Source organism: Phyllostomus hastatus, unplaced genomic scaffold (assembly GCF_019186645.2).
Source record: "Phyllostomus hastatus isolate PE091 unplaced genomic scaffold, TTU_PhHast_1.1 phas_contig_1, whole genome shotgun sequence".
NCBI classification, from domain to species: Eukaryota; Metazoa; Chordata; class Mammalia; order Chiroptera; family Phyllostomidae; genus Phyllostomus; species Phyllostomus hastatus.
Genome location: NW_025333498.1, coordinates 31,018,091 through 31,033,416, shown reverse-complemented (window position 1 = coordinate 31,033,416; position 15,326 = coordinate 31,018,091). Strand labels below are relative to the sequence as shown.

At 45.5% G+C, this 15,326-nt stretch overlaps 1 long non-coding RNA gene across 3 annotated transcripts in view; it reads right to left on the bottom strand.

Moving 5' to 3' along the window:
* The window catches only part of LOC123806113, a 56,226-nt gene that overhangs the window by 9,751 nt on the left and 31,149 nt on the right, over nucleotides 1–15,326 (bottom strand). The window contains exons 4-5 of one of the 3 annotated variants that reach the window (XR_006783431.1): nucleotides 4,745–4,995; nucleotides 1,723–3,573 (exon numbers count right to left, since the gene is read on the bottom strand). The exons of the other annotated variants lie outside the window; for them this stretch is intronic. This is a non-coding gene — a long non-coding RNA (uncharacterized LOC123806113). Of the gene's footprint in view, nucleotides 1–1,722; nucleotides 3,574–4,744; nucleotides 4,996–15,326 lie in introns of those variants that run through there. 3 annotated transcript variants of the gene reach the window in all.

Sequence of the window (15,326 nt, the reverse complement as noted above, 5' to 3'; positions counted from 1 at the left end):
ATACAAGGAAAGAGGCAGGACAAGCGAAAGCTGGAGAGCCTGGAGTAGGGCCCGCTGGCCGTGGGGAGGCGAGGGGCGCCCTGGTGGGTGTGGAAGAGAGGATGCACACAAGCCTCCTTCCTCGGGTCGCTCTCCGCAGGCATCGTCCCACCACTCCCACCGCTTCTTTCTTGGCTTTCTCACAGTCTGAAAATAGTCAATCCATCCCTCCACTGTAAAAAAAAATGTTGAAAAGTCTCTTCAGCGAGGGCCTGTGTGGGCTATTTTACAATATTCCTGTAGCTTTCAACTGTGTGCACCAGTGTAATTATTTTAAAAATTATTTCAAACGGCCAGTATTAAGGAACTTTTTGGCATGATGGATCTGTATCCTGAAGATTCTTACACAAATATACACATATGTTAAAATTCATAGAACAGTATACCAAAAGAATAAAGTCCATTTCACTGTATTATGATTTTTTAAAAATAAAATAAAATATGACATTTTATTGTCACAAGAAAAAAATGCCCAGCTTCTTTTACACGTCTCTGTGTGTGCAATTAGTATTAAGGCTATAGTAGCTGTTGAAAAGAGACTAGATTTACTTGAAAGTTCCAGGCTTACTCTACTAAAACATTAATGCATCCAATTAAATAACACTTGTTAAACACTTGCTGTGTAATTCTCAAAATATTGCTTTCCTTGGGGAATGGGAGTTCTGTTTCCCCCTAAGGGTGTTCAGCAGGTCTGGTTTGCCTGACTTTGCATCTCTCCTTCCTTGAACGTCAGTGGCTCTCCTTTGCAAAGTGGGGTTCATTCTTGTGTTTTGCTCAGAAGCGTTGCTAGGAGGATCCCCCGGTGAGGTCCAGGGAGAGAGCTGTGTAAACTGCACAGAGACATATGAGCATGGGCACTATTGGGACCAGCTCTGTGTACCATTGAGCCCAAGGACTGACGGCAGGACTGAGGTGGCATTGCTGCTCCTTTGCTGAAAAGGAGAAAGAGAAAAGGAAGATTGGTCTTCCCTTCATTCCCAGGATACTGTTAAGGGTTGACACTCCCAAGCCCACACTAAATAGGCCTCCCGTCCCCCCTCCCCCTCACACAACCTGGCAGCCCAGGAAGAAGGGAGGAGGCAGTGCAGCCAGGAATATAATGTCCAGATTGCTAGAGAAGCTCATTGGCGCAGGGATGGAAAAATCTCCAGTCCCAGGGCTGCAGTTCAGATGGCCTGTGCCAAATCGTCTGTTTACAGAAGAAGGTGAACATTCTTTGATTGGCTGCAGGACGTGCTCCACCAATGTTCAAGGATGTGGAGCATGAACCCCGTGGGTAGAAACCATTGTGGCAGCATAAATAAGTAGGGCAGCTTAGTGCAAGAATGTTAAGTGTCTCTTGGTTCGTTTCCCTTTTTCCAACTTTTGAAAGAGACATGGTTACAGGGAAACGTTTTATGATTTTAGGAAAAGCGTCAGAGCAGTGGAAAATGGAAACGGATGCATAGCCTCGGAGCAAATAAAGAATGATAACTGCGGCCAGTTCTGGGTACAGGGAACAATTGCTAGGGACCAGGGCTTCACTGGGCCACGGGCCTCTGCGGCAGTCTGGTGAAAAGCCTCTGAGTCCTTTCTCAGGATGATGTTTTTAAAGGAAGTGAAACACATAGGATCACAAAGGAAACAAATTAAGTCAAAATTCAGAGGTCCTGTAGATCTAGGCTAAGACTAATTGTCCCTGTGCAGCAATATAGGGCTTGTAGTGCCATTTTTTTGAAATTTTTTAAGACAAGCCAAGTTCCACATTTTTAAATGAAACTTTCTTATTTTTAAGTGTCAACATCACTTTAAAAAAAAAAAAGAACAAAAAACACCAGGCCAGTCTACCTAAGCTCATGTCTGCATTGGGGTGTCAGCACTTTGAAACGTCCAGGCCACAGAGGGTCTTTGTAAACAAGGAAGGGTAACAGTCTCATTAGTTGTCAGCAGATAAGACTGGGGACAGTGTCATGACCAGACCAGGGAAAGCCTCACACGTGGCCATTTGTCCAGTGGAAGAGGACAACACACGGCAGAGTGGATGTGTGCATCCTGTGTCCTTGAATTCAAGTTCATAACAAGGTCAGTCATTGTTTCCCTTCCTTTGTGATTTTAACTTTAGCATTCCACCTTCCACTGTGATTTCCCACTGAGATATTTAAATAGATTTTTTAAAGCCTGACTTTGAAAGTTGAGGTTTTTAATTTACTTTTATTACTTTTTTCTACTAACTCTTAGAAAATGGGTTTTTCACCCTGATGAGAAAGAGGGGAGCAAGTGTCTGGTTGTCGGGGCCGAAAGGAGAAGCCCGGGGAGACAGCAGAGGAAAAACACACAGGAGAGTCCTCGTTTCAATGACAATTTCTTACAACAACAATCTCTAGAAAGGACCTTTACCTGTTTGAACATAATGCAAAGTAGGTAAGATCAAATAATTATCATTTTGTATGATTAGAAAATATATTGGGGTATCAAGAGAGTCATAGCATTCATATATATTTACTTACAAATGGGTTCCCACACTCCAATAAATGGAAGCCACACCTTAGTGCCAGCAATGTTTTTTTCCAACAGTCAATAAAATATATAGGGATTATTTTTTCTAGACCAGTGGCTTTTACATTTTTGACCACTGTATGTAGAAGTATTTTTGCATTATATATATAATATATATGACAGTACATATATATATACATATTTATAAAAACAAGTCTCATGAAAGAGTACTTGCTTTCACTAAGAGACATATTTTCTAATTTATTTTACTACTTCGTTCTATTTTAATTTAAAATGTTGGTCTGAATCCACTAAACTGATTGTACAACATGGGTTGTGACTTGCACTTTGACAAGCAATGTTATGATAAGTCACCACATTTCTTCAACTCTACACGTAGTCCCACATCCCCAAGTTCTCCCCAGAGTACCCCAGGACCCATCAAGGTCACACTGGGTCCTTCTGCCTTCATTCAGGCTTGTGTAAAATATATCTTCTGTACCATAATCTGCCTCCATTCTCTTAACTCTTAAGTTTATTCATTCACTCATTTTTATTGCTAGTTTCATTCATTCAATGAAATATTCATTGAATATTTACCATGTGGCAGACACAGGTCTTAGAAGTAGAGCTAAGGCCATATAAAGAAATAATTACAATGTCACATGTTAAGAATAGAGAGGCAGGCATGCCCAGCCAGTGAAAGGAATTGCAGAGGAGTGGCGGCGTGTGGTGGCAGTGAGCTTGAAAGGATAGGAAGGATGGGCGGTGTGAAGTCTCTGACAAGACAATCTCTTGCAGGCATCTCAGTTCCCTACAAAATAAGCTCTTGGGTAGGAAGCAAGTCCATGGACTAGAGGCCTGGAACCAGAGCTTCTGGAGGGGGTGGACCAGGCAGACAGGAGCAGCCTCTGTTTGTCCCGCTGCCCCTCGCTGCCCCCTAGGCATGCCCGAGGGAGGCATCCTGCCCAAGTGGGTCGCTGTTTTGGTGGATGACGGCTTCCTGTTTAGAGGGTTCAGCTGAAGGCAATGGGTCACCGAAGTCTTCCATGGCATCTCCTGTGTTAAAGCAGCAAAAATTTGGATCAGCAGGCGCTTCTGCAACTCGCAGCATGGGTCTCGAGCTCCCCTCAGCTCCGGATTCCCTCCTGGTGCCTGGGGGAGACTCTGTAGGGTCAACCCCATTTAATTTGTTGGGCCTCTGTCTCTTCCTTGATAGGCTAAAATGCAGCACTGTTAGAAATTTAATGTGCATGAAAATCACTTAAATAATGTGATAAAATGCAAATCCCAGAACCTATCCTCAGACATGCCAATTCTTAGGTTTTAAGAATGGGAGAACCTAGTCTTCACAAAATGGCTTTTTAATACCTTCCTTAAAAATGCTGACACATGTATCTCCTTGGAGCACATTTGGGGAAATACAGCAGTAAGAGCACATAAGGTTTGAGTAAAACAAAGACCCTGGGTGCTCAAAAGTTGTCTCCACTCCAGACTAAAATGAAGTTTGTAGACCAAAAGGCTTTCCTTCCAACTAACACACTGAGGCCACTTAGAACAGTCTCTTTTCCAAAAACTGCCAGGCAATCAACAAATTGACCTGAAAAGTATCAGAATTGGTATGTAAACTGCATGGGAATAGATCGTATTAGAAGTCCTTTCATTTAAATGGCTGTAGGGCCCGAAACCCTGGGAAAGCCCAAGTGTAAGTGGCAGATTCCACAGTGGCCACAAGGTGGCGATCTTCTGCATCTATTGAAGAACTGAGCATTCCCAGATTTCATCTTACATTCTATATTAAACACATCATTGGTTTTAAAAATGTGCGTTAATTTTAAAAGGATACAAGGAGAAATGGTTTAATGTGTGAGCTCTTAAGCTCACATTTCAATCAAATATTAACATGCTCTAGATGGAGGAATTTAGTGAGATTTCCACATCAGACCCCAGAAAAAAAAGATAAAAATCTGTTTGAGAAAAGGCTATAGCTTCACAAAATGAAAAATGTCACTCAAAAAAAGTGTCTTAAAAGCTTTCTGATAAGTTGGTTTTTTGGAGACATAGCAGGTGAAATTTGGTCATTAGAAAAATAAAAAGTATCATCAGTAAAATTTTCTTTGTATTGATGTTTAGTCAGGATCTGTAGTCAGAAAATGAAAGAGAGAGAGACTCTGGATAAACATATAACATGGGAGAGGTTCTGAACCAAAAATAACAGGCCTGCAGTGACCTTGCCAGTCTTTTCCAGGCGTCCGGAGCTGTGCTGGGGTGAAGCCTCAAGACCTCCTTCTGCTCAGCCCGCTGGCTCCCCTCACCTGCTGCAGCCCCTCTCTGAGTGGGCATTAGTGGCATTGTTGGGAGCAAGGTTCAGTGCCACACCAGCCAAGCCACAGCTCTGCTGTCATTTTCGAGACCTCGAGGACAGAGAGGCCAGTGAATGGGGTTTACAATGAGGCCGAGGCACCATTCCACAGGGACAGGCTGCAAAAGACAGCAAAGGTGTCAGTCAGGTCAACAGAGAGTGCAGGGGACAGCATCGCAGACCACTTAGTGGGCTTCGGACCACATGTGTACACATCTGGGCACACTGAGTGCAGGGAGCAGCCTTTGTCCACAGCCTCACGCTGAGGATGTCCCTGACATACTCAAATATAGGAACGTGTCAAAGGAAGTCCATAGGTGGGAGGAATGGAGTGAGAAAAACCCCATCCTCACTTTCCAAGGGCACGTGGGAAAGGTGACCTCACATTCTACCCTCTCGTGCCAGCTTCAGCCTCGTCCAGAGGCAGCCACCTTGGAAGGCTGCCTTGGGAGGCAACAGGACATCACCGAAGGAGGCACAGGGGCCACCAGAACATAAAAGGTGGTTAGGAAAGAGGCCTCCACAGCTGGGCCCTCCTCCCTCATTTTTCCTTGTTTTTCCAGTTGTGCTCTTGGTTGGGAGAAGAACTAGTAGGAGTGGGGAAGCTCTTGTGAAAGCTGAGGGGGCCATTTCTCTGAAATTTGAAGAGTGCAGGAAAGAGGCCTGAGACGTTTCTCTCCCTTCCTCTTCTCTCCTGTCCCACAGTGTGAGGCCAGGGCAGAGGCCTTGAAGCCCTGGCTGTTTTGAGGACAGCCCTCCTTCGGTTATTCTCTGTTCAGGCCCACTCACTGCTGGGAGGTCAGTGAGAGCTTTGGCAGAGAGGACAGAAGTTCTCTATGCAGAACAAATGTGTCCCTGAGACTGTGTACTCCCTTCCCCACTCCAATAACCTTCCCTGTGCAGCTAGGCAGCTGGAGAAGCTGCTTGTATGGCTGAGGAGAGAGGGTACTAAGGGACAGTTCCCTTGGCAAGACCCTTTTCCCATTGCATTATCTGTACCCAGGGAGATGGGCTGTCCAAAGCTGGACACCTAGAAAGAGCCCAAATCCTGCTGACGATCATGAGAGTGCCGGGTTGTGTTTAACATGAAACACAGTCGGTGAGATTGAGGCAAGCAGTTTACTTGGTAACCCAGAGGAAAACCACAGCCTGCAGCCACTGTGGTAAATGCATTATCTGTGGGGAACTTGTGTCACCAACCTGTGCTGATTTACTTACACCCAGGCAGTCAGCTCTTAGAGGTCAGAACAGGGAACCATAGAGGAATACTAAGGAACTTTTTGAGTTTTTGCTTGTTGGTTTTTACCTTGCATGGCAGGTTTCATTTTTGAAGATGAAGTGTCTGACCCACAATGAGGGAGGTTTGTGCTCAGAGTGATTTTCTGATCAATGGGGATAGATTTGTATGGATTTGTCCACTTTCTCTCCTTTGGTCTCTGCATAGCTTGTCAGCCCTGCTCAGGCAGTCAGCCCAACCCAAAGCCAGGCATGCACAGGCGCTGGAGTCCCGGCGGGAAACTCAGGGGCCCAGAGCTCCTCACAGCCGCTCTGCCTGCCTCCGGGCCCCTCGTGGTCTGCACACCCACTGCCAGGACAGTGCAGTGAAGTGCACTTTGCCTTCGATGCGACATGTTGTAAGGATGAATGGGTAGACCATGAAATAAGACGTAAAGACAATTTTCCTCCAAATATTCAGAAATATTAAACGAAATATTTAGTTTAAGCTAGTGATAAACTAAATGCACTATTCATCAAATGAAAGCAGCCCTTCTTCAGTAATTAAGAGCATTTCTTATAATTAGATGTTTTAGAAAAGAATTATTCTTTTTAAAAATAATGTTTCCTTTGGAAGCTGATGCTGTGTTGCCTGGTTGTCAAATGACCAGAATCTTAGGCATTTTAATACCACGTTTGATAATTAGCTGCATTGATTTAATTTCCAGTGACTGTGCTGTTGAGTCCTGCCTGCCGGCCATGGACGTGTGAGCCTCGCAGAAGCCCTGCGCAGTGGCTGGTATGTTGAATACCTTGCAAGGCCAAAGAATTACAATACAAACTATACTCCTTGCAATGGACTTTTTGTTTTATAAATTTTGGAATAGGAAGTAAGCTGAGGGTCAAAGAGGAGAATTCACTTCCTTAAGGCCACACAGATACATAAAAAGCTTTTAAGAATTAAAGAAAATAATCTGACCTCCCAAACCCTAAGGTAAAGTATCATTTGACATGTTGAGTGGCTTGGAGAAAAGAAAATCGTGTGTTCCTGGTGGCCTTCCTCTTAAATGTGATGACTCCATTCCCTTGATTTGGCCCCTTAGAGGGCCTTCAGAGACTTTAAGGTGCTAGGAGCAGGTTTCGGACGGGTGAGGAGCACGGGGATAGGGCCCAGGGTGCTGGAGCCCCTCCAGGACTGCTCAGAGTGCTTGGATGACCCGGCTGCTGTCTAACAGGATCTAAACAGCCAGTTGGTGTCAGCTTTGACATCCTTCAAGCCCGACTTGCTCTAGTTACCTTTTTGGTTGGTAACACTTCTAGCAGGATAACTAGTTATGTGAACCTCTTTGTAGAACTCATACAAACCACACCTGTGCCTGCAGAAGTCTAGGAGACCAAAGTGACAAAGTAGATTTCATGTCTGCCACCATCCATGTAGTTTTAATTCCTACACTTTGGGTTAAAACTGGAGTCCCTGGGTTGGGTAAAATACTTGCTTGCTTGCAAATGCATTTCCCTCTTGCTTGAAGCCAAGACCATGGCAACCCAGTGGTGATCATGACCATCACTATTATCATCCAAAATCCTCCCTCGGGCGCTTCCTTCTGTGCTTTGCGCTCCTCACACAAAATGCACCTCTTCCACAGCTGAATATTTCATTAAGTTCTGGGCAGCGCATTTCATTAAGGATATTGGAAACCACGAAGTTCCCAGGAGAGTGTTGCTGGAATGGTAAAGGATCTGGAAACCACGATAAATGAACACGCAAAAGAACTGATGATCTCCAGCCTCAAAAACTGAGAGCTAGCTGCCACCCACAGTGCAGAGTCGGAGCAGATATTGCTCACGTGGGTTTGTGAAAAGGGCCGAATAAACGTAGAGGTATTCAGTGGCGGAATGAGATGGGATGGAGCCTCGAGCATCCTGTCACCAGAAGTGTTCATGGTGAGACAGGGTGAGCCTTTTCCAGGGTGGCCATTCTGGGGACCCCTTCCAGGGTAACCTGCAATGAAAGCTGAGTCTGAACTGGGGATACCAATAGATGGATGATGAAACCCCTACCACCGTGAGGGTCACAGTCCTCCAGAAGAAAGGGTGCCTAAGTAAAAATATCAGTAACGGCGCAGGGACGTATATGACACAGTCCGGGGAGACGCTGAGAGCTGCGGGTGGGGAGGGAAGTGGGGGACGCAGGAGGCCTCATTAGGAGGTGGGATGCGAGGTGGGTGCTGAAATGTAACTGAGACTTGGATAGGCAGAGAGGAAGATTCCAGGGGTGCAGCTAGGGGCTACGGAGAGCACTATGAACAAAGGGTTGTGCTGGAACAAGAGGATGCCTAGGAGAGAGGAGGGTTTGTGAGGAGAGGGCTAGGCCGAAGATTCGAGACCACTGTAAAGGCCAGATTCTGGGAATCCTTGAAATCCAGATTGTCGGAGTCAATTCTCCACTGGTACTTGAGTAGCTCCGTAGCGATGCCTTTCAGATTTGACAGGCAGTGCCGGCTTCCTTGTGTAGGGCCTCAGGGAGGCCAGATGTAAGGGTAGAAAGCAAGTAATATCATGGCATTTTCCTGACCTCTTTCATCACTGGAGGCTCCAGTCCTAACTGGCTCTTAAGGGAAATAGTACATTCTTTTGGCATCTGCCAGTATCAGCCTACACACCCCTAAACCCTCCAGGCCCACTGTATAATTACCCCCAGGAGGCCAGGGGTCATGTAGAACAGCAAGTGTAGGCAACACCCAGCTATTAGAACTCAAATTTCAGAGCTCTCCTTAAATTCAGGCCTGAAGCATTTTGGAGATAGAAGGGGTACCAAAGGTGGGGGGGCCCTTTGAGGTTGGTATTTCCTGCCTAAAATGAAGGTGTGAGGTTTCTGAGGTTGGCCTGAACAGGCTGTGCTTCCAAAGGGAGGCAGTAGCTCCACTCCTAGGGAGGCCCTCTGGCCTCCGAGGCACATACTGGCCTGTTCTTCCTCTTCTGCATTTAGCTGGGCTCTTTGGGAGGAAAGCTCAGAGGAGCCTCAGGGCTGCTCCTTCGAGCTGCTACTGCAAATGGGAGGGCTGGTCCAGACAGGACCTGCCTGTGAGTCTGTGAGCAGCCAGTGGGGCTTGTTTGCTTTCTGATTGGAGCAGAAGCTGGGAAGTGGGTGGTCCTGCAGTGGGTCTCCATGCAGGGTGATTTCGTGGCCAACGTGTCTGCAATAACCATGTTGCTCCCTACGAGAGCTGCCTGCAGATTTAAGGGGCCCAGAAGTCCCTCAATAGCTTCCACATTAGCCTAGTCTGCAGTTTAAAATGCTACCATTAGGATGGATTCACTGGATTTTAGCATAAATCTCACCCTTAGGTTCTCTTTAAAAATGTTTTTTTGAGGGGAACAGGATCAAGAGAAAAAGACCTGGGTTGATACCACCATATCCTCTGCTGTCGGTCTCTGCGCCTTTCACAGGGCTCCCCACAGCTCTGCGTCGGGACAGGGCGCTCAGAGGTCCACAGCCTCTGTGGCTGTAGGAGCCACTCCGAGGAGGGGCTGGGGAAGAACCTGCCATTCTCAGTGGAAAACAAGCGGTGGTCACCAGTTGTGATGACTAGGTCCTTTTCATCTGGATTTGCCACACCCACTGCTTAAGATAGGAGTATAAGGGTGTTTTAGTTAATCCACGAATCAGATAAGAAGGAGAGTAGTTTAAAAGGTGCAACCTCTTTGAAAAATGGGTCAAACTGGTGAATTCAACATACTAAATGTGTTTGTAAATAAACTTAATGCATGAAAAAATACAATTTCACAAAGATACAATAAATTAGTTACTGGCTCCTTCCTCCCTGATAACAGGGGTGCACAGCCCTGAAAGGGTTAGGAGTTGGAGAAGGCAGCCAACGGCGACCAGTGCTGTGAATGGAGAGAGCAGAGAGTACCGAGGGCCACCCTCACTTCCTTCAGAATATGCTGTGGACCAACACAGACCCAGCGAAGCAGCATCTTCAGTTGTGGGGACCCAGAGCCCAGGGTAAACCTCTCCACTCTAAAATGAATGCTTTTAAAAATAATTTAGTTTTCAATTACAGTTGACTCACAATATTATATTAGTTCCAGGTGTACAGCATGGTAATTAGACAAATGAATATACTGTATGAAGTGATCACTCCAATAAGTCTAGTACCCATCTGATCTAAAATAAATGCTTTTGAAGCCCAGCTTTACTGTCAGTCTCTTCAAGAGGAAAAAACAGAAATCCATGATTTGACCACAATCACCAATTCTACTCTTTTGCCCTTGACTGGCTCCGCCTGCTATTCTTGCATTCATTTTTAGTGTCACGGCTTTGACTTTGAGCCTGGCTGGAGATTCTCCAGTCTGCTCTCTGTGGGGAGAAGGCACGTTTTCCCGGAGCAGCCACAGCACTCACTCACAAGGGTGTGGCGAGTTCTCCATTCCGGTCCCCATCCCGGTTACACACAGAGCAAAGGCTTCTGCTCAAAAGCTTCCTGGAGGGAGAAACTGTCCAGCAGGTGTCAGCAAGTTCTAAGCTGTACAGGGGAGCTCAGGCAGACATCAATCAAAGGCGCTTTTTCCAGTCCAGTTCGCGTTCAAAACCCTCAGAAGGAGTGAGAGTGACCCCACGGCCTCGAGGAGTGGAGAAGCGGAGAGCAAGGAGGGGAAGCCCATCTCCCCGCAGAGAACTGAGACGTGTCACGTGTCTGGGGATTCTAGGAAGTCTGTGCTCTAGAGCCCAGGCTGAGAAACGCACGTTGATTGACAAGGTGAAGGTCGGGAGGCACCAGGCAGCGGCTCATTCTGCCGGCTTCCCGGGCACAGGGCACAACCCAGTTCTGGCCTTAACTTGAGGCAGCCTGTTCGAACCAGCCTTAGGCTTCGTATGCGTGTGAATGAGTCCTGGACTGAGGTAACAGTGCCTCGGCATAGTGGACTCCATTGTACACCGAGGTGATCCGCCACCACATAAAACAGCGCGAACTGGAAGCCCTAGAGCCTGTAGCTTGGATCAGGGCCCCATTTCTGGCTTGGCATCAGATTGGGCTCCTGCAGGAGTGAGGCAGAGGTGTGCGGAAGAGCTTTGTAGCTCACTGCAGCGTCTTTCTTTGATCGGCATTTATGGAAAGACTGCTATTTTCAAGTGAAGTGCTATGGGTGATGCATAGATATACAATATTGGGTGCCTACACTGAAGGGGCTCAGCATCTCCAAGTGGATGTTGGGACTCACAGTCCTCATTGATAAGCGTGCTACCCTATCCCTATTGTGCTCGTTCCAATCAGAGGAACTCCTCCCCCATGTTACAGGACCTTCGTAGGCTTATCAAGGGCTCACCACATTCTGAGAGCCAGGAGTGGGATTGTGGCCCCGGCTGGCTGAGCAGAGTCTGTGCTGGCATCACTCTATGGGTGTTTCTCTGTTTCATCAGCATGGGTGAAAAGTTGAAGGGGGATTAAAAAAATAATAATGCTAAAAAAACTTGCCTAGGGTCACACAGCATGTAAGTGACAGAGATGGGATTTGAACTTATGCAGCCTAACTTGAGAAAGCATAGGGACATAATCAACATGTTGTCCACCTCTGACAAATGCCATTTCTTTCAGTTTTTTTAAAAATGAGCCATCCTCTGCCTGCTGTAGAATATTTGCACTAGCCATTCTCTCTTCCCAACACACTCTCTGCCTTGCCTGACTAATCAACTTATCTTTAAGATCTCAGCTAAAACATCACCTCTTCTGGGAAGCCTTCTCTGATAAGAAAAACTAAACTAAAACCAAGACAAAGGAGTGAAACTAATCCAAATATTGATGATATGTGATCTGCCAAACTGTTTAACACCATCTAAAAACCAGCATGAAATTCCCCAAGGATGGGGTTGACTGACCCAGAGATGTTTTTATTTTAAGTGGGATGCAATTGTTCAAACACGTGGGCAATGAAACTGGTTTTCCTCATATAAGCAGCTATTATCACCACAAGCTGCTTGAATAAGGAATGTCTAGGAAGTTGATTTTCACGTTGAGCCTAGATTAGTGAGTTCTGGCGGACAAGGACTGTGTCAAACAGTTAACCAATAGTCTCCAAGGGCTTGGAGATGCTGTTGTAGCTCTGAACTGCGAGTCACTCAGACAGTAGGAGAAGTCTCCTGAGCATGAGTCCTGTGAGAAACCAGGCTCACTAGCTCGGAAAATAAAAGTGATGGGTTAAAAAAACAAATACCAGCTTTACTTCTTCAGTCTGAGATAGTAAATGCATTACTATCACAGAGAGGCTAGGAAAAGTGCTTGCTGAGCTTCTTAAGACATTCTACAAGATTCATAGTGTCACAGCTCTGTTATTAAAGGTGTATTTGGGCTTTTCAAAGTCAAACCTGAAGTCTTCCCACCTGAGCCTGAAGAGCAGGTGGTACAGATATTCAGCCCAGTCACCCCTGCTCTACCCCCTGTGCTAAGCAGAGACATCACATGATCCTACAGAGACCTGGGGGCTTTGTTTAAGTGACTTCAGTGCAAAGCTGTTGGCCTTGGCATTTGCTACCAGTCCGCTAGTGTTGGCTCACTGTGTGCAGTGAAAGATGAAGGGTACTTTCCAGGGTAAACTATAACCAGTGCTATAAGTTTGTGGGGAGACCCTGAGCAGAAATTTTGCTAGCTCTTATTGGTTCATAAACTAGTGTAAAACCCAGAGAAATGCACAACTTCAAAATCAATCAACTATAGACTGTGGCACCGATGCTGTGACTATAATTGTTTGTGAAAAGGCGAATGAAGATAAGACCAGTTACTGCTAAGTACTCAGCACGTCAGTTCCCTGTCCCCGTGGGCAGAAGATAAATATTCATTGAATCAAAGAACAGTGATGAGTTGAAAGGGGTGCAGTCAAAATTACATATTTCCAAATGTGTTTTTCTTTACACTGACAGGATCCAGAGAGACAGTCAAGGAGAGACAAAGTCAGCTGCAAATTCTTTAAATAAAGGGACACATCTCCAACGAAACACTGGCCAATCCAAAGCCTGCCTGAAGCTGAGAAAGTTTCCTACCTGCAAGTTCATTTTTTTCCTAGAATCTCAGATTCATTCTTATTGCAAAGGGCCAACCAGGGTCTAACTTGACAGAGAGGGTGGAAACCTAACAATCTGTTAAGGGGGATGGATGTATTTGTTTCCTAGAGCTATTATAACAGAACACCACAAACTGGGTGGCTTAAACCAGCAGGAATTTATTCTCTTCCAGTTCTGAAGGCTAAAAGTCCAGAATCAAGGTCAGGAGGGTGGTTCCCTCTCCCAGCTTCTAGTGACATTCAGGGACTGACGGCTGGCAATACTTGGCATTCCTGCACTAGTAGATCCATCTCTCCCATCTCTGCGGCCATCTCCACATAGCACGCTCTCTGTCTGTGTCTACCCTCACATAGTGGTCTTTGCACAGTGACCCAGTCACATTGGACTAGGGGTCCATGCTACTCCAGTACGACCTCACCTTAATTAATCACATCTGCAACAACCCTATTTCCAAATAAGGTCATATTTTGAGGTACTGGGGTTAGGATTTTGACATATTTGGGGGGCGTGGGGAGACCATCCAACCCATAGTAGGAGATGAGAAATGACCTGACTCCATCAAATAATGAATGTCACTGAAGCATGTAGGGTGACATCTGAGATAGGTTTGGTGTGTGGTGGCAGGTTCATGGGAAGAAAGTGAAGACATTCAACAATGTATCCACAGTAGGCAAAAATGTTTCTTTTCTGTTATTTTTCCATCTCCACTCTGATTGGAATATCAACAGTTACCTAAAAAATACAGGCTCTCTATCGCATCACCAACCCCCAGAACCACATTAATTTTTTTTTAAAGATTTTATTTATTTATTTTTTAGAGAGGGAAGAGGGGGAGAGAGAGAGAAAGAGAGAGAAACATCAATGTGCGGTTGCTGGGGGTCATGGCCTGCAACCCAGGCATATACCCTGACTGGGAATTGAACCTGCGACACTTTGGTTCTCAGCTCATGCTCAATCCACTGAGCTATGCCCAGCCAGGGAGAACCACCTAAATTTTAATCCTCAAACTCAAAGATGCCATGAGCACATCTCCCAGTATTTCTATCGATAAAACCAGCTTTCTACCTGCCAGGCTCTCAACTTGGCTTCAGTACACATATAAACATGCAAAATATTTCACAGAGATTAAAGTAATGTGAAGCTGATTTGTTAAAAAGCATTGCGTCTTTAGGATAGGTGGACACTAAAATAATTGATTTCAAGGAACCAGACTGATAACCCCGCTTGACTGCACCAGTAATGAGACAACCGAAGTCGTGATACTCTGCGGCACAAGTTTTCAGTGTGTTTGTGATTTTTCACTGGGCAGATGCTAGAGTGATGTGTTTTGTATTATGCAGCCACACTAGACAGGCAGCTCATATTTTTTCCAGTTTAGTTATTCATATCTCAGCACTGCTGTAGTAAGAATTTATTTTGTTCCTTTTACTGTAAAGCAAAGAGTGCATGCTACTCTTCACCAGGGAGCTGAACCAGCCTTTGGCTGATGCCCATCTGCAAAACCACATTGGGAGAGAACTTTTTGCTCTCTCTGCTTTCTGATCTCTGCAAAGACATCGCTGTCAACTGCAGGCATTAAAATTCGATTGTGGGTTTCTATAGATGGCAGGGAAGAAGAGAGGGCTGATTGTGCCCAACACTTGGACTAGCTTCAACTTTATCCCTGGGGACCAGGTCACCAAAACTAGTGTTATGCATGGTCTACACCAGCAATTTTCAACCAGTGTGCCACAAGAATTTTTAAAACATGAAATACCTGACTATGTAGTCAGGGGCACTGACCTCTTTTCCCTTAGATTTTCCCTTAGATTTTTCATTTTTCCCAAAGTGAAAAATGACAACAGCCAACACAACAGCTATCTGCTGTGAATGAATCAAAACTACACCTGTTTTTGTCAGATCAGCAAAATGTATAGTATATCTTTGTGGGTGCTGCAGAATTTTAGTAATTAGTTTATGTCATAAGATGAAAAAGCTTGCAAATTGCTGGTATATACCATAGGTTCCTCTGGGACATCCACAATTTTCCCCAGGGAGGGAATGCCTTCCATTGAGAGTGGAAAACTTCTGCATACTGCACCAAGGAGATCCAGTCTATTTTGGCTGGTTGCACTGAGGTACTCTCTGTTCCCAATTAAATCAATTATCAGGGCAATCTTCATACTCATTGGCAGA